Genomic DNA, 20816 nt, shown 5'->3' with positions numbered 1-20816 from the left:
ACCTTCAAGAGCAAATTGGATGCTTATCTTGCTGGGATCTTATGACCCCAGCTGACTTCCTGCCCTTTGGGCAGGGGGCTGGACTCAATGATCTCCCGAGGTCCCTTCCAGCCCTAATGTCTATGAAATCTATGAAATCTATGAACCCCCATGCTTGTACCTCGCACAAAGGGTGACAAGCATGGGCCTGTCAAGTGCTGTAGGGAGAATCCCCACCCCCTGACCCCCCCAGCACATTAAATCCCATGTTTTCAGGCCCATGGTTACACTGAAAGGCCTGGGGCCAGCTGGGGGCTATGTGAACTGTAGAGAAGGTCCAGGCTTTGCCAGCTCTTCAGCTGTCAGGGGTGCGAGTTTGCTCTGTATCACACATTTCGTCTCCATTAAATGTGACACTTGTACTTAACCATAGTTTATGCATGTGTTGGTATCGCATCACAGAATAAGAAATTAGAGTCCTTCTCTTCATGAAAATCAAGTGAGACTGCAACTAGGACCCTTCATTCCATTTTTTACAATGATGATGAAAACTCACAAAGAGAACTATGATATAATATATTATTCATATTTAACTTATATTCATATAAGTTCTGTCGCAGGCACAGTATGTATGTGTGTGTGTGTGTGTGTGTGTGTGTGTTTTGGAGTATTTTCATTTTTACACTTTGTTTCAGTGGCTAGGTCACTTTAATATTTTGCTCCCATACTGATCAATAGATCTCACATATTTATCTTCTCTTCCCTTAAAGAGAAAACTCTGGGTCATCCAGGCCCAGCTGGGCTGGTGCCACACTCTGTTTTCCACCTCACACACACACCTTCTCTCTTTCAATCTCTTTCTCTCTCTAAAGTACAAATAGATAAATGAGAAACTTTTAAAATAACATATTTTAATTCTTGATGTATATAGTAGGTTAGAAATAGATTAACGAGAAACAGCATATGCAGCATGTGCTAGATACCAGGCTTTCCTCCCTCCCAGGGCCCGAACCTTTCACTAGAATACATTTATTCTTGTACTGTCTCATTCTGGGTTTCTGATCCCTTTCTTCTGGGATGTTGGGTAGGCAAGTTTCAACAGGAAAGCTGCAGGGTGCTTCAGCTCTACCTCACCCATACTTGGATGGTTAGAGTGCTTTTGCTGGGAAGTTAAAGATATTAATTAATTTTTTTTCCGACTGAGGCAGGCCTAGAATGTCCAACTTTGCGTGTAAGGGTCCTAACCACTAGGCTACTGCATTTCCTCATCCAGTCTCTTGTTGTATTTTTTCTGTGATTAAAGATTGATGGATATATGTGGCATTTAGTTGCCCTCCAGGTAGATCATAACAGAGCTTAAGTGAAGGTACGTATCTAAATGGAGCCTTCTGACCAAATTCATACTCCTAATGGACATTAAAAACCATGTACTAAATATAGGCTATGGGTTTATGGATCATCACAACCCACCTGCTACCTCTGCTAATGTATTTGTACTTTAGAGGTAATAATGATCTTTTTCTTTCTTAATGGTCTTGTTCTTCTACTCCTTAGGTCATCTATTCTACATTTTTTTTGGGAGGGAGACACTTCTGATGAAGTCTCTTCGCTTCTACTCTACAGCAATCCTCCATTCCTTCTGTAATGAAGAATGCTTCAGTATGTGCAGTAAAAGCTCGGTGTGGGGAATGCGGGATGCCGGTTACCTAAAAATGCTGATTACCTGAGTCAGCAGTTTTGGCTGGATGTGGGGGGCTGCACATGGAGCAGTGGCAGCGCAGGGTGCTGGGTGGCAGCAGCAGCAGCCACATATGTGTGTGCTTCCTCCTCACCCCCCACTAGCTGCATCCAGACAGAAATTCTGGTTAGTTCAGTGTGCCGGTTATTAAAATGCTGGTTAACACAGCTTTTACTGTAGTACTTTTGGTTTATCTACTACTTAGCTCAAGGTATATCTGCTTCTCTCCAGGACTTGAGGGCATTTGATAACTTCTCCCCCAATTATACAGTCTGTCCAATAAAATGTAACACAAAAGAAACATTTGCCTATATATAATCTTTATGCTGTTGTTTTGGAATATAGCATGACCTGTACAAAATGGTTATGGAGTTATCTCATTATTTCTCAAGCTTACAGAACAGTAATACATTTATATTTTTTTCTTAAAAACAAACAAACCAAACCCATGTTTTCAGAGAATCCATAGTCAGTCATTAAAGAATAATTCAAGAGTTGATCTTGTGAACTTCTAAGTATTTTCAATACCCGCTGGCCATATCTACATGAGATGTTTACTGTGCAGTTGACTAATTAGCTGTTCAGTAAATGTCTGATTCTCTATATGTGAACCCCTATTTGGCTGGAGTAAACTGATTTACTCCACAGCAGGATAGTACTTGTAAATACATGTTCTATCCTACTGCGAAGTAAAAAATTCCACAAGCGTGCACATACAGACGCTGCCCTGGTTGGCTGGAGCACAAGGGTGCTTCAGTGCAGGGGCCGCCTCCTGGCTAGCCCTACACTGAAGCATCCTTGTGCCCTAGGCAACCCCTTCACAGCACACTGAGCTGGGGGAACATCCCCAAGCTGACAGTCTGATCCCTGGGGCCCCGTGCCAGCTGGGGCTGCTCCAACCCTGCTCAGTGTGCTGCATGTGAATTAACTCCAAAGTTTATTGCTCCCAAGTGCACATTCAAATGGCATATCTGGGAGCAGTAAACTCCAGATCAGTAAGCTCCAGAGTTTATTCATGAACACTAATTGCACCTGTAGACATGCCCACTAAGGACACTTGCGTAAGGTAAGATCAGAAGTTAACAAAGTTCACGACCTTACCTTACTAGACTCTTTCAATAATAGTTTGCATTTCATCCCACCATCTTGTTAAAATTGGAAGCTCATTGTTCTCTGAAACATTATAGAGGAATGAATGGATTCCCTTTTGTGTTCTTATTCCTCTTGTTTCCTCTCCATACATAGCAGATGAAAACAAATAATTTAAATTAACAAACTGACAATAAAAAAGGGTTGCTGTGAATGCTGCCCGCAGGGTTTTAAAATGATGAAAGCACTTTGCATTATAGTATCGCTCCAGTCCCCTAACATGAATTCCAGTTTGAAAGATTGAAAATCTCCCTGAAGTCTGAAGCACTTAAATAATTTAGTTTAAATTTAAATTGTGCCACACTTTACAAGCCCAAAACCACAGTCACATCTTTACTGGAAAGCTTATAAAAATTTGAAATGCTCCAATAATTTTAAATCTTGTAGAAGCTTGGTACCTTCCAAATTAAAGTGCTAATAAAAAAATTAGCACTGAAATTTAAATCTCTATGTGCAGTGTAGAATGATTTAAAATTATTGAAGCCCTTCAATTTTTTATGAGCTCTCTATGTGAAAGTGAATCAAGTAGCTTTTATAGTGCAGTGGAAGTAAGTTAAAAAGAAAACAAACAAAGAAAAACTGTCACAGAGATGAAACTGTGATAAGAAAATACTTTCAGCATGCTAAACACCTAATTGTAAAGGAACAATTATGCAGTGAAAAGAAAACTGGAGATAATCCTTCAGTTAAAGCACTGCACTGGTTCTTAGAAGATATACATTTTGCTACAGATTGCCTATTTGACCTTGGGCAAGACACTTAATTTCCCTTGTGCATCATTTTGTCTCAGTTTATGCATTATCCATTTAGATTGTAAGTTCATCAGGGCATGGATTTGAGCTTATGGCATATTGGTACAGTACTTATCACTTAGCACAATAAAGTATTACTCTTTGTCAGGACTTCTGGATGCCATTGCATAAAATAATAATGAAAAGTCAATAGAGACATGTCTGTTAGAATCAGTCCATCTGGACTTCTATTTAGGTTATGGGAAAACTATAAAAATGTGTTAAATGACCCAAATCAGCCTGATTTGTGGAGCAATTAGGTCATAGAAACTTGTATTTCCTCATTGGGCAATGAGTTCCTCCCAGCAGTTGAAGCAGCCCTTGATAGAGGAGTTCAAGTTTTCACAGACCTAGATACAGAGCCTAGATGGATTGGATCCATTACTTTTCTCTACCCCCCTTAGACAATGGTGTTGAGCATTTTGATTGTATGTCAGTTATGGGATTTGAACTAATTTAAACTTTTTTTACTCATATTTTTTCATAGGTTGGTTTATACTTTTGAACTTCTTCTGGATTCTTGACTAACTGTTTTGTGGGTTTTTTTCAAATATTCATATTAGATTACTGTGATGCATTTAATTTGCTTCTGGTGCAAGAATACAGTTAGCAACCTGCTTGATGGTGAAAATAGCAGGGAAGATAGCACCCAACGACTTTGAAGACTGAACTAGCTTCCCATTTCTTTTGCTATAATCCAGTCTCCTGACATTGAAGAACAAAGCATTATATACAGGGTTACACCTGGGACAGTACAAAAAGGACCTTGTAGGTGTCTAAAGATCAGTGAATCTTTGGCATGTAAGTCATAAAAAGCAATATTCACCACCCACCTCCAGCAGATGCAAAAACACGTGGATGCCAAGATTCAATAAGTGCCTCCATTTAGGCCTGAAAAGATGCCTAGCAGCCTGGACTTTGGTAGGCTCAGAGCAATGCAGATAAAGCCACCTAGGCCTAACTCCTGTTGGACATCCATTGAAATTCAGATTAGTGCTAAGAGACGTTGATTTCCCAAGGAGCTACAAAGAGATGTTTCTTGACTGACACAGAGATCATACATGCAGTTCATTACAAAGCAAATGAAGACAATAAGGTGCCCAATTTTTGTTCAGTAATCTAGGGCACCTATATATGTTATGGAGCTTTGCTCTGACATATTCTAATTAGTACGCATCAGAGCAGACTCGATTAATCGAGTCTGTAGCGAGTCTGCTGGGCTGTGCTAATTAGTGCACTCCAGCAGCCTCTGCATCACATGTATTCAATGTCCATGTGTTTCAAAGTGACAGTGGAGGTGCTTTAGCTAAAGCTCATCAAATCAGCTTTAGTTAAAGTACCCCAACAGTCATTTTGAAGTGTGGGATACTGAATACCCATGAGGCTGTGGGTGCTTTAATTAGATTAATCGATTCATAGATTAATGCATAGATTCATAGATTGCTAGGGGCTGGAAGGGATCTTGCAGATCATTGGGTCCAGCCCCCCCCCCCACACACACACTCTAGGCAGGAAGAAAACTGGAGTCAAGTGACCCCAGCAAGGTGACTTTCCAGTCTCCTCTTGAAAACCTCCAGGATAGGTGGCTGCACCACCTCTAGAGGAAGTTTATTCCACATCCTGGACACCTGACTGTGAAGGAGTTTTTCCTGGTATTAAGCCTGAAGCGGCCTTCCAGGGGTTTGTATCCATTGGTCTTGGTCTTCCACAGGAGTGCCCTAGTGAACAGTTGTTCACTGAGCTCCTGATGTACTCCTCTGACATAGTGGTAGGCTGCTATCAAGTCCCCTCTCAACCTTCTCTTCTTTAGGCTAAAGAGTCCCAGGTCCCTCAGCCTTTCCTCGTGGCTTGCTTTGCAAGTCCCTGGTCATATGGATGGCTCTTCTCTGGACCCTCTCAAGTTTTTCCACCTCCTTACTGAAGTGCAGCACCCAGAACTGGACACAGTACTCCAACTGCAGTCTCACCAATGCTGATTACAGCGGGAGTCTCTTAGAGCAGCTTTCAGAGCTGAGAGAAACTAGGAAACTTAGACTGTAGGCCTCCTCAAACTAAACAGTTTCAAACCCAGAAGAAGATCAAGCACAAGGGAGCTTAACTTTAAACCTCAGGAGAGATAGATCTCTGAAAAAGGAGGGATCTAGGTTCTGAACTATATTGTTTATGAATTTTAGCATCAATTAGTCATTGGATAAAATATATGAATGGCACTGAGCACAGGAGGCAGAACCAAAGGATCTCTCAGGCTCAAGGAACTGCTGCCTCCCAGGCTACAAGGCCAGAATGCCTCATTTTGCTTTCCTTCCGCCTCTTTATTTTTTCCATCTTAGGTTCCCAGTAAACCAATTTCACAAGGAAGGATTGAAAGATGCTTGCAGCAATGTTTGACCTATGGGTACCTTAGGGTACTCTGTTGGGAGATAGGAGGTGAGATTTCAAACCCCCTGAGGGTGTAGAGGACTAAAATTTAGGTCTTCCCAATCCTGGAGAAGTGCTCCTGTGAGTAGGTTATTTATGAAAGATCTGTCTTCTGCACAGATGTCTAGTTACTCAGGTAAAAAATGCTTCATATGCCTAATGTAGTCAGGGGGAAGTAGGACACAGCCTAGCACAAGTTAAAATTCTAAGTGGAATATATAAAGAACCACGCACCTCTGGTGTTAGTGCACATCTCTGGAAGCACCTAAGTACTGTCCATTAACATGGGTGGGAGATCTTCAGAACAAAGTAGTATTCAATCTGAGAATGCTTGAGCTACATACTTGGTGAGAGGGTCTACATCTACATAGGTGAAGTAGAGTGAGGTCCTGATTCTGGTTGTGAAAGCTAGGACTTTGCCAACAGCTATTCTTTAGAGATCTAGTGTGTGAAAGAAAATCTAGCCAAGCACCATATTAATACCTATTAATAAGGGGCATCTATTACGTTATATATTCCTTTATCTTCTTGATAAAGGGAGTATGAGTAACTTAATGGGTCATCAAGGGGAAGTTTGCACCTCTGTTCCCTTTCTAGCCCTTCTCAGTTCAGTTTTCATGCCTCATGCTTCCCTATCTTTAGATTTTTCCTATCTTAGTTCTTCTAGTCTTGTACTGAGATCTGAGGGCCTCAGAACTTACTACAAGGTAGGTCAGACTTGATACCTTCACTTCTCTCTGGGAGCTTATAACCAGCGATACGGCGGGGGGGCATTATATTCCCTTTCTTTTCATGTAAGTATCCATATTTGGCTGTCAGCATAGCATTATTGTTTGTCGAAGTGCCAAAATTGTCCTTTATATACCCACTGGCATTCTAATCCTGGACACATAGCCCTACAGACAACTGTGAGTGACTGCGTAGCCACACTGACTGGGCATGCAGCAGAGTAGTGCCTGGGGCACATTGGCATGCTCCTTGTGGATACATACCAGATTTACATGCCATGAATGGAGTCAGCCAAACACTATGATTACTGCACTTAGCCTCAGGAACAAAACACTATCCATCTTTCTTTTTCACCCCTATAGCTCAGGGCACTCCTAGGAGGCTGTAAGCTCTGGGTCCTAGCCACCCAGCTTGCCCACAAGGGGCTTAAATTTGTGTGGCTTTGACTTCCTAGCACAGCATACCAGGTCAAGGATTAGTCAAACCCTTCTCTGATACTCCTTTTGAAGATAAGTCATTAGTATCACTGCTGGAAAACATGGAAAGAAGGCAGTGTGGCGGGAAAGGTTCTGCCACATTGAGAGTAAATGTCAGAGATACTAGCAGGCAGTCCAGCCTGGGCTAATTGCCTAAGCAGCCATACCAGCCTTGGTCTCAGGATGACAAGTTCTGCCCCATATAGTTAACTGCCTGGTTTCCTGACTGACTTCTGGGAGCTCAGTCTCTGAATTTATTCCTACTTGTAGTATGAGCCTCCAGGCCAACCAACAGTTCTCACTTAGTCTACTATGGCAAGTTTCCTCATGCCTTCAGTCTCTGGCTTTTCTGGTTCCTGATTATGGTTTTGACTTGTACCTGGACTTTGGCTTTATATTTTCCTGTGGATCTGTTTCCTGGCTCCTGACCCTGGTTTGGCTTTGTTCTATGGATTGCCCCTTAGATTTGGTAATTAAGTATCTGATTCCTGGACCCTGATCTTTGCCACTGTTGTGGAGTCTGCCCCTGGGTTTCCCTCTGGACCTGGTAAAGTAGCATGTGTATTCTGACCCAGCCCCTGGCCCCTGCCTTCCCTCAGTGGCCAAACTATTAGGAAAGACTGTCTATGTCTGGGTCCCTTGCAATAAAAACTGCAGCTAGAAGCTAGAGCCCCCTCCTTCACAAGGCAACATCAGTCTCACTGAGTCAAACACCCTCTGACTTGCTCCCTCTTATCTACCCCTACATATCTCCCCTGTAATTACCTCTCATTGCCATCCAAGGGGCTAGTTCTAAATGAGAGCATGACATAGTGACTGAGCTGACATCTAGTGGCTAGTGTGCACGACTAGGAAATCAGAGCTTAGCTGGGTTCAAGCCCTCTCTAGGTAGGATGACCATATGTCTTGTGTTTGCCAAGACAGTCCTGTATTAAAGCCCTATCCCAGGTGTCCCACCTTTTTTGTTTGCAAATTTTTTTGCAAAATCCCATTTTCTTTTGCCAGCTAATATATTGTGTACTTGTAATAAAATATTTATATCATATTATGTAAAAATAAACATAATTGCATTTTTGTTCCCTCTTTTTCACAGTAATAACCCAACATTTTACAACTTGGTTGATTTATAATAGACAATGACAGCATATGGTGGTGGCTCTGGGATCTACCTACCCGTATCAGGTGCACGTGTAATGCACTGCCAGCTCCTGCACTTGAGGTTACTAAAATTATCAGTAGTGCTATAAAATGTCACCAAAACACACCTGATCCTTTAAGAAAGAATTACAAAGTCAATTTAAGTTGTTGGTTTTTTTTAAAGACACATCAGAATCTGACAATAGCCAAGTTATATGTGAGACCTGAGCAATTTTTCAATTGCTCATGGCAGCTGCTGTGACATTACTCAGCACCTTCAGACAAAAAAACTACAAAGAGGCTGAAAGAAGTAAGCATACAACTCCAAGTGTTTCAGAATTTTTTGCTAACCAAAATACAGTAGACAGTCAAATTTTCACTAGTGAAGGACTTTTTGCTTACCACTCTGTGCGTCATGGATGTAGTTTCAGGTCAAGTGATTTTACATCACAGTTAATTAACAAATTCTACCAACCTAAGTTCTCATCAGCTCACACAAAATTGGAGGCACTAATTTGCAATGTGTTAGCTCCTTTAGCAACAGAAGAAGGTCACTGTGATTTAGAGAAGTGCTCATTTATTACGTGTTGTGTGATGAATCAAACAAAAAGGAGCAAAAGTTATTTCCTGTTCTTGTATGCTATTTCCTTTTAGTGCCAAGACTTAAGTTTGGTGTTGCCAGACACAGTGGAAAAAACAATTTGTGGTGAAAACTCCAAGCCAAACTAAGAATACAGATTTTTGGTCTTGGGTGTGGTGCTCATATTGTATATAACTGGCTCCAAACTGCAATTGACTGTCTTCCCACGGACTTGCACAGCTTTGTCGTAAAGGTTGATAAATACTTTCACATTTACACTGTACACGGTGATGAGCTGAAAGACTTCTGCTGATTTGTCTATCTTGAGTATTTTAAATTACTAGAGCACAGAAACATGATTCCTATCACTGGGACCAGCACCAGACAGAATGTTGTTGATTTTCAATGGCCTTAAAGTGTATTTCCTTTCTTAAGACAAATGCCTAGCACTGCTAAAGAAAGTCTTCAATGACCCCAGCACTAAATTGTGGCTTACCTTTGTCAGTAAACAAACAGCCACATTTCAGAAGATTGTAGAGGCGATCCAGAAAAAACTATTTGTCAGTGACAGAAGTAGTGCTGCAGATACACTCCCTACAGGATAATTTAGCAGAGAAGCTTAGAGAAAGATTGGTCACCTACTGCAGTCTCTTGTATATTGGGGGCAAATGATGGAAGAAGAATTTTACAAAGCAGTCGACAATTTTTACACAATGTGATGTCCTCCTTAAAGCACTTGAAACCTGCCTTTGAGTGCACCGGAAAGCTTGAGCGGGCCCTGTTAAAAAATATGGTAGTGTGAGATGAAATGAAAAACAGCCTTGCTACATGCCACACTAGAATTCCCACCTCAAATATGTTGATGAGATTTGTCTTTTTGATAAGGAGCTGAGTGCAAAATCGATATTCTCTCATCATCTTTCTAACTGGAACCATTAGAGAGCACCCATTGCTGAACGGTGCCCAAACATCTTTCAAGAGATAGACAACAAGGCACTACAATTTACAGATCTAGATAAGACTGTGGCATTTGTGTTGTGTTTTCTGGGCACCAAAGCCCTTGTTGAACGTGTCTTTTCAATAATGAACAATGTGTGGTCTTCTGAAAAATCATGTCTGAATGTCTCCGCCATGAGTTAATTTTGATCTGGATTGTACAGCATTCTATGACAAGCTGCTGAAAGAGAAGCAGACCCTCCAAAAAATAGCATTGTCAGAGAAATAAACCTGGCAACAACAACTTCAGACCCAGGGGGAAAACAAGACAAGGAAAAACATGAGTAACTACTTTATTGAAAGTACAAACTTTGGCTGTTTATGCCGTTTGTAAGAGGGAAGCTACTGTATTGGTTAATTTATGATGTCAAGCTCCCTCAACCTCTTTGAAATGATATTAATTTAGCATGTTTCACTATATTGCATATTTTTTATCTGTTTTTGCATACATAAATGAACTTTCTTGAACACTAGTAAAATCTTACCAGGTGTCCTGTTTTCAGCATAGGGAAACATGGTCACCCTATCTCTAAGTGACAACCATGCAGATGACCAACCATATACACTTAAATGACCAGGAAAGATGGATGTCACAAGTATCTAGATCCACAAAAGGAATGCAATACCTAACATTAGGTACCTGCCCTCTCACCCCATCATTTGAGTTAGGCACGTAAGCTCCATACACAAGTGTGCTTAGAGTTTGCCAGTTCAGAATGCTATTCACAATAGCAGCAAATTGAATGGGTAGTCACCGACATTAGCCAATAGGGAAGCCAAATGATAACTTATCTTTAATCCAACACCTCTGTAGGTTTAGGCACCTTACTATATACTTCAGGGAGACACCTCTTTCCAGTTGAGCTTCATGGCACGCAACCTGCTTTGAAGCCCTTCCTGTACAAAATGAATAAATAAATAAATCCCTATTAATAAACAAACAAATAAATACAAATAATAAAATGCATATGCAGTGGGGAAAGGACACCCCTTTCTTTCAAAAAATACTTGCTCCACTTTTGTCTATACAAGGGACTAGAACATTCATGCAGGTTATAGGAGACTGAAGTGAAAGTCTGGCCTTTACTTGAGGTAGTTTAAACCCACATCTTTCTCTTCCAAAGGACAGTCCTTTGGCCACCTTGGGAGGGGGAAGAAGCTCATTCTGTCTTCCAAAAGCTGTTCCACTTCATATGGAACAATTAAACAGTAATTGGACTACAGAGAGAGAATGGCTCTCTTAGTCAAGCTATTAGGGCATGAAGCTGGAAGAGGAGAAACCTGGATGGTATCCCTTGTTCTAGTGACTGATTATGCATTGTGGCTGATGGCACTTTAATATAAATTACATCAACAGTCTTTGGACCAGGACCTGGAATACAGGATTGTTCTCTCACAGCTGCATATATTAAACACTCTAGCCTAGAGGACATACACATTTGTTTGCACTCTGGCCCTCTACCCATCTTTTCTTTTTCAGATTAAATACTCCAGTCCAAATGGAAGAGCGTCCAAAGGAAGTTTTAAGAATGTTGCCATCTTAGCAAAACATGATTGTTAGGGAATTCGTTACGATCAGAGATGTGGGTTTGAATCCCTTCAGGTACAGGAGGGAGTGGAACCTAGATGTCCTGCCTCAGGAGTGATTTTTTTTAACTACTTACAAGTTGGATAAAAGGAGGATCGCCACTTCTGTCATTGTGGCCTTGATGTAAACTGGCCACAAAAATATCACGCTGTCTGTTGCCCAATTTGCTATTTGGCTAGTTACAGATATTGCATTCATCCCTAGGTAAATTGTGCTTGTGTTTGTCCAAGCACAGAAATATCCCAGTAATGGCATGTACACACATTAACCTTTCTAATGAGCATGTAGTGAGTGTTTTTCTGCCATTGATTCAACTGCTGTTTTTCTGCCATTGATTCCATGGCAATCCCAGGATAACCATTTAGACGTGCTTTGCAGTGTTCTAGGATAAACTGTTAGAACTTATCCTATGAACATTTTTAAGATTTATCATGAACGCAGATGTCTGAACAATTTCCCTTAGTGATGTCTGTTTGTAAATTATGTGTGCTGAAAATACCTACAAGCTTGAGCCTGTAGGCAAGGTAAATGGAAGGCAAGGTATGGGTGTACCTTATAGATTAATTGATTCAGAGATGCATAAGCTTCTTGAGCAAGAGTCACTTTATCGGATGCTACAAATGGATTTGCAGGTTATCACATAAGAGTAATTTAAATAAACAAGACAGCTAAGGGGAGAAGGAAGGCAGTGTCAAGAGGCAGATGGGGTTGTAGAAAACATCAAAGCAATAAACCCAAAAGGACATAAAAGCTAATCCATGTAATGGGATAAGAATCCATAGTTCCTATTTAGGTCATACTTAATATAATCCAGTCTGTGGATGAATTCTTGTTTCACATTTAAGTAATTTTTAAAATCTTATTTTTAAGAACAGCCCTTCTGAGGTCAGTCATGGAGGAGCACATTTTTTTTTGGATCTGACAGGACTTACATATGACCTAGGGAACCAAGCTGCTCAGCTCTGTCAAGACTGAGATGATCAGACTCAAAACATAGGCATTTGGGGAAGCTCCATGTTGAAAACTTGTATCTATAAATTGTAAAAGCAACATCTGAGTATTTATATGTTGAATCAAGGGTGCCTATTTTTTATGCCTATTTAAGTGCTTAATTTTGGATTTAAATGCCAAATCCCGTCTGTTTTATTTGTTTGCATCCTTATTTGGAGATGTAGTCCCATCAGATTCCTTGAAACATTAAGAACAAAACATCTGAGGTGAAAAAGAAGGTGCTTTAAAATAAAATACTTGGCTGCATGTCTAATTTCATACCTAAATGCATACTAAAACATAATAGCAAATTAGACAGTCTGGGCTTCTTCATACATCGTCATTGATTCCTGAGTCTGATTTGTGTTTCAAATCACCACCACCTTGACTCAGGAAAGTCTATTTTACAGTTTTCCATCATAAAACCAGAAAAAAGACAAGCTAATAATCATAGGCAAATTTAATTTACGTGTCAGAACTGATTATTGTCAACCTGATAACCTGGTTGACAGTCCATAAAGTTAATCTTCTAACATGCACTGTATTTTGAACCATGTTTCATTAGGAAATGAAAGCCATTTGAAAGCTACAAGAACAATCAGTTTTGGAATTGAGTCTTTGGAAGACACAACATGGAAAAGAATAGTAATAGCAATGGAATATTTCTCTTTAAAAATGTAAATGAATACCAGCTGACAATCATCAACTGATTCTTAAGGCTTTCAAATGAACACAAGACTTCATGGATGTACTCTCATTGAACATGATCATTTGATTCACCAGATACTAACTAAGATTGCCCAAGCTACAAAGGTGTGGAATGTTATTTTGGCCATACCTTTATCTGCCTTAACCTTAGATAGCTCCACTTTAAAGACTACAAAATAGCAATTCTCCCACTGAGATAAATGTTGCTAAGTTTAAACTAGTAGGAGTGAAAAACAACTTAATCAGTTCTAGAACTTATACTGTTAGGACTTCTTCTGCAATTATAAACATAGGCTGGAAACATTTTAAAGATGCTTCCAGCAAGACTCTGTGGTTAAAGATTAGAAAACATCAGGGCTAGTTTGATGAAAATACACTGAGATTGCGCAATTGTTTGATGAAAAGTACATCCTTCAGCAAGCATACTGCTTATGAAAGCTTGTGCTATACTTCTCTAATTTAGTTAGTCTGTAAGTGCAAATCTATCCTGCCTTCTGCCTGACTAACACAGCTAACAGCCTCTCTTTAAAATCTGTGTCAACATCAAAGAAAACTGTATAAACTAGCAAGGTATATGTAGCTAGCTGTGTTAGTCTGAAGTAGAAGGCATGTAGATCTGCACCTTAAAGACTAACCAAAGTAGATATATAACACAAGGATATGTGTCATTTCATCAGCAAGCAGAGAGAACTTCAAACAAAACAGTGAGTTATGAACGTAAGTGATAAATTGGGTGCTGTCATTGGCGACACGTAGGGCGTGTACGTGGATGTACATGCACCCCCTGAGATTGGCGGTGCACTCCATGAGAGAAGCACTGCTGATGCTGCCGGCAGTACCTGCAGGCAATTTCTGTTTGCCACCCCGACCTCCCACCGCCGACACCATTACAGCCGCCTGTGGGTGCTCCCCGCTTGCTACCACCATGCCCTGGCTGCTGCCACTGCCACCGCTGCCTGTGGGCAATCCCATGCCTGCCCCAGCCTCCAGGGGCACACATCATTCATAGGTGCGGTTACAGGTTACCTTTAAACCATTCTAAACCTGTGGAATATTAGAACAGTTTCAAAGCAATTGCAGGTTAAGGCTTAATATTGTCTCTAATCTTAATAAAACTGACTTGCCACTAAAGGACTAGCAAGCAGGGGCAGGGCTAGGAGCACTTGGGGTGCATCCAGGCAAGCATAGTCATGTGGTATGTTGTAGCATCATGTACTGCATAGTCCAGGTGTTCTCCACGTTGCAAGGGTGCAGTGCCCAAGCATGTGCTGTGTTGTGGGGGGGGGGAGGTTTCTGGAGGTTTTATGACCCCAGGATATTCAGGGATCAAAAACCCCCCAAAAAACTGTAGAAAACCCCCCCAGAGCAATGCACACTCAGCCAGAGCATGCTGCTGAAAGGCAGAGCAAGTCCACCCAGAGCCACGCTCTGCTGCCAGCCAGGCTCCATGCAGCAGAATCACTGAAACTGTGGTTCCAGGAGGCCCCCAAGACCCCAGGTAAGGCTGCTGGGGCCAGCACAGTACTGGCCCCAGTCTCCCCTACCCCACCTGGGGTAACTTGCTGTGCACCAAAGTGCATGTGGCACAGTCATTCCATGGAGACAAGAAGAGGCAGTGCAAGGTACGCCGCTGCTACTTGTCCTTGAGGAATCAAAAGTCCATGCATGTCTGGATGCACCCCTGTGCTCTATTCCTCTGAACGCCTGTGATGGGGTTTAGGGGTGTTGCAGTATGGAGTAGCATGAAACAAAAAAGTGGAGTAGCATGAGAGATAAATTTTCCTTCTTTGGCCTCCTCAGTCTCCTTAAATTCTTTAAGGTTATGTAAAACACTTTTATGTAAAGGTTTTTTAAAGACGTTTTATTTGAAGTGGAAAAAAAGAAAAATATGAGTTAATGGATTGTGGGTCATGAAAAAGTGTTGGGTCCTGGGGATCCCTGAAGAGCCCAGTCAGATGCCCCATGGCAGCCTGCTTCAATAAGTCTCCCTGTGCTGCTCTCTCCAGGGCAGGCTGGGGGATCTGGTATTGATTCAGGGGTGGAGGGGGAGGGGGGACATGTAACCTGGGAGAGGGGCTACCGAGGTGCAAGGGCATTATGTTACCATCCTGGCTGATGGGAAGGGTGACATGGGAAGGGGATGGCAAGCAGCAGTCACTTGAAACAAACTCTTCTGGGCCACCAAGGACCCATCTCAGGGCAGGGGACTTAGTGGGATCCCACCTTTCCCACTGAGTCCCCTACAGTCCCATCCCAACCTGGGGAGAAGGGGGCTGGTGAGCTCCAATTTGAAATCAGGAAGCTGGCTTCACAACAGTCTCCTGTAATGAACCCTGCCAAACTGGACCTCAGTGCTTGCCATCCCCACCCATGCCATACCTACCATTCCCACCCCCACAACCTTTTACAGGACTGTCTGGGCCTTTAAGCAGGGTGTAAGTGCTGGGAAAATGTCAGGTAAGCTCAGTTTACCATAAGCTCAGTTCTCCCATGCCCACCTGTCTCTGTTTCCCTTGTTCGCCCATAGCCAGGCAGGATAGGGGGTAGCTTTCCCTGAAGTCCCCAGATGAGGGGGGAACAGTATGGACTTGTGGTGGTGGGTCTTGAGGAGACATACTTTCTATCATGGCAGATAACACCCAGCAACTGGGAGCAGAGCTACCAGCGAGCAAGAGCACAAAGCCTGAGGAAGTATGCTTCCCTGGTTTCTATGCTCTTACCATGGTTAAGCCCTCTTGACTTTGTTCCCAGGACAGAGCCACCACATGATGAAATCATGTAGCCTGGGGTAGCAGGCTTTATTGTGTCACACAGTGACCAGGGAGTGGAGTCACTGGGGCTTAACCATGATGGCACGATGGAACCAAGAGAGACATATTTCCATGTGCTGCATGGTCTGGCCATGGTGGGTCCATGCTGGTGGTGGAGCTGCCAGAACTTCACTATGGTGAGAGCATGGAATGGCCACATTTTCTTGGTGGCAAATGGCTCCACTCTCAGTGCAGAATTGTTGGGAGGTTAACTGAAATGAGGACAGAGATCCCAGTGAGGCGTGATTTCCCAGGATGCCCTGTGCTTAGAACTAGGTAGCTCTTCCCTAATGCACCCCCAGGAAAATAAGAGACTGAGGAAGATAGCCATGGTCCCCCTTGCCCCTCAAATTCTCCTAGGTAGGGGCATATGGTGGTTTATGATCTGGGGTCATTCCCATGGGGTTTGGCTGAGGGCAGGAGATCTTGGGAGCTTGGTAATGTGTAGAAGGGTGCTGGTGGCTGTCCATCCTGGATTACTGGAGGACTGAAAATTGATATTTTTTTTCTCCATGGAGCAGACTAACAAAACCTTATCTCAAACTGGATAGAACAGATCAAAGATAACCCTCACCCCAAGTGTTGTAACTTAGGTTCCCTATACACATGCAGTGAAGTTGCTTTGATGCACTCTAATTACATTATGTTGGAGCAAACCTGATTAACTGAGTCTTCTGGAGCATAGTAATTACCATGTTCCAGCTGACTCCAGCATCACGTGTATCAGCATCCCCACACTGAAAAATAGTGACAGGTGCACTTTAACTAAAGCTCATTGGATGAGCTTTAGTTAAAGCAACTTCACAGCCATTTTTCAGTGTGTAGATGCTGATACATGTGATGCTCCAGGCACTTTAAGTAGAGTGGCTCTTGGTGCTGCTGTAATGAAAGCCCTCCCTCCCCCCGCTCCCAGAGCACATATATAAATGCTCTTAAAAAGCACTTAGAATGCATTAACACCCTTTAAAGTGCAAATGTTCCTATTTTAAGTGCCTTTACAATGGATCAAAGGTAACCTGGGACATGACCCATAGAGTGACAAAACTGAGGAAATTCAGCTGCAAGGGTAAACATCAAATGATTTTTTTTTATGAGGTACTATGAACAATCTGTGGTTTCTGGTCTGGTAGTTTTACTTCATAAATGAGCAATAATAATTCCCCTTTGCTCATTGATGTGAGGTTCTAGATAAATAGAATAATGATTTTAAGAACTTCTTAAATCTCTTGACTGGCATAGAAAATGAAGTCACAGTTACAACTAAAGATAATCAAAGATTGTCTTGCTAAAGAACCTTCATTTCCAGAGATTGTTAAGGCATAAACTGTCAGTTCCTGTCTAGTGGGAAGACACTGGGATCTCACTCAATTCCTGTTGAAGATATACTAAATTAGAAAAATCTATCTAGTTCTAATAGTGCAGTGGGTTGGACATGTAATGAGAAGGCCTGGCACCCTTCCCAACACCATCCTATAAGGTGCTATGGATTGACGAAGAAGAAGAAAGGAAGACATAGAACAGGATGGACCACCACTAGCATGAGGATGGGATGGGATTAAAATTGAGTGAGTCTGGGTGCAAAAGACCAAGAAGAATGAAGGAAAGTTATTGCTACATCAAAGGTACCCCAACAGTTGGCGCAGCCTCAGGACTGACTGACTGATCTAGCCCTGACACTGATGAAACTCTTCCAGGTAATGTAGCAGAAGGAAATCATTGTAGGATTCCAGGGATGCATCCAGAATCCACCTATTTAAACACAAGGTTATCAGATACATATGGGACAAACAAAGAGGAATTTCCCTGGTTATAGTTACAGAGAAAATTCAGATAATTCTGCTTACTCAGATGATTGTTAATCATTATGTTAAACGCATACCAGAGAAATTAAAGTCTGGATTAGAGAAGGTAGAGGTACTGTTGATAAGGTTTTCATCACTGGACAACTTTTGGAAAGTTTCAATCCACATTCTTGTGACACTTTTGTTGATGTCAAGAAGCTTTCCTTACAGTTACAATCCTTGTAAATTATTAGCCAAAGTTCATTCTTCCAATAAGGACTGTGGATGATCCATTAGATCCATGAAGGCTAGAACAATGGCTAGGGTACTTGATAATGGTGCTGCCTTCAATCCTTTTCCTGTAAAAATAGACTGTGTTTTAGGGTGTGTGTAGACTAAATAGGGGCTCTAAATTGAATCAGTGAGTTTTAAAAAAACACTTCAGTTTAGGGCTGATTAAACCGCTGTGTCATGCACACACCACGCTGATTTCCCTACCTTTCTGGTAGGGAAGGGAGGATGAGCTGCTAGCAGGAAGAGCCGTACCTGGGCTGCTGAGGGGTTGGTGCTTCCCTCCATGGCAGCAACACCCTCCCAGACAGTTCCCACCCATAGACACTTGGCTCAGGCAGTCCCGGGGGGCCCCACAGCTGCGGAGGGAAGCACCAGACCCCCACACAGCTCAGGCAAGCAGACAGGCTCCAGGGGGAAAAAAAAAATCAGGTTCACTGCTTTTCTTGGGCAGAGCCTGATTTCCCAGGCTACTGCCAGGCTGCCTGCAGGGCTTCCTGCAGAACCCCTGAGCTGCACGGAGCTCAGTGCTTCGCTCTGCAGCTGTAAAGGTAGCAAACTAAAACTCCTTGAGGGAGTTTTAGTTTTCTGCACCCCAAGTCATTTAAGGTGCATTACACTGCCAAATTTCCTACAGCAACTGGCATTAACATGCAATACACTGTGAGGCAGACAAACTCCAACTCCATTAAAGCAGTGTAAAAGCATTTAGCCCACTTTAAAGCATCATGCACACATTCCTCTCATTTCATCTACACACAGCCTTAGCTTTCATTTCTTTTTATTGGCCTCTTTTTTAATGGCTGTATATATTTAGAAAAATAAGTGTATGCATGCCTTAGGATGGACAATTTTGTACATTTTTTGCCTCCTGTACCCCAAACTCAGACTTTTACCAAATTAGTTTGGGAGGTTTTGCTTGCTGATGAATATCCTTTCTTTGCCCACTCTCACAAAAATCAGTCCATTTCTGATTAATTTTATGTTGCAAGTAAGAGCACTATTAATGCCACAATATCACTTGTTTTCAACAGTGGATAAATTTGGCTACCTGGGAATCACCATATGAAAGATGCAACTTTCTAGCATGGAATTTTATGAACTCCTGACTGGAGACCCCATGGAACAATACAAGGAGGAACTGAATAAACTCTTAAAGAAGATACCTCTGGAAACAGGAGGGGATTAGTGCTTCCACCTCGTGGGACCTCAGGCTATGAAACTTTTACTGATTACCCAAGATCCACAGACCTGTAACCTAGGGTTTCCCACTGCCTCTAGCATTAGCATAATCACAAATGGAATTTTTGGCTATGTTGACTCAATACTATTCCCATATGCTATGGGACCTGCCAATAGGCTTGTGTGAATAGTGAACTATTTGATTCAGATTCAAATTCAGCCAATTCAGACAGCAGAGGTTTAATTCAGAGATTCAGATCAGTTTTCCAATTTGATTTGGCTAAATTGACTTTGGAAGATTCAATGCTGATTCGGAGATTTGACCATAGAGTATAATGCGGAATCAATGAAATATCTATATCTTTGTCATTTTGGGGCTGATTTGGATAAAACTTGAAGGAATGGTATACTATATATTAGTCATGTTTCATTTTAATCATGGAAAAATGTGGATTTGGGGTTACTTTTCTTAACCTGAAAATTGGGGATTTTTTTTTTAAACAAAGAAAAACAGGATCCCTGATTATCACCATGAGAACACTACTTTATTTCCATCACACTGTCCTGTTTTGCCCTCACATAATGCGTGCAGATTTGGAGACTCCATACACCTACAAATGGATGTGATTATTATGGACACAAATATGCCCCTCCAGTATGCCAATATATTTATGACAGAACTTGAATTTCACTTCCTCTGCACCTGCAAAACCACACCCTGGTTGAGAATCATTGTTCTACAGAAATTTCACCAAGACTTTCATATGTTCCTCCCCTCTAAAATACTCCACCCAGCAATTCATTTCTTGAACACCATTGTGAAAATTTGCAATGGCCATATCACCACCATAATGTATTGAAAACCAGCTGACCACTACAGCTACCTCCATACCAGCAGCATTCATCCTAAGTACACTATTAGATATAAGCTCTACATTCCAACAGTGTCTTCTCTGATCCCATTAACTGGCGTGCACATCTGAAGGATCTAGAGCAAGAATTCCTACATTTACAATTCAATCCTAAAATCATGATCACATAGGCTAGGTACATTCATTACACTTACCATGCATTAAGCATGCACTTTTCAGCTGTAAGAGAATAGACATCCACAGCACATAAAGTTCTCTAAAAATGGTGGATCCCACTCTAAGTCAACCCTGGATGGATGTGGTATCACACTGAAGCACTTTAGGTTAGAACATTTTTTCAAACATCTCTTCAAAGCATCTGAAGAAGAAGGCCCTGCTTACAAAAGGCCTGCTTCATGGTGCTCTGGTGAGGTACCGGAGGACTGGAAAAAGGCCAGCGTGGTCCCCATCTTCAAAAAAGGAAGGAAGGAGGACCCAGGAAACCAAAGGACGGTTAGTCTTCACTCGATCCTAGGCAAGCTATTCGAGAAAATTATGCTGGCACACATCCAGGAGGGGCCAGCAGGGGACTGCATGCTTAGGGGCAACCAACATGGGTTCA

This window comes from Crocodylus porosus, unplaced genomic scaffold (assembly GCF_001723895.1).
Source record: "Crocodylus porosus isolate Cpor-Errol unplaced genomic scaffold, CroPor_comp1, whole genome shotgun sequence".
Lineage (NCBI taxonomy): Eukaryota > Metazoa > Chordata > Crocodylia > Crocodylidae > Crocodylus > Crocodylus porosus.
Note: the sequence above shows the minus strand (reverse complement) of the source record.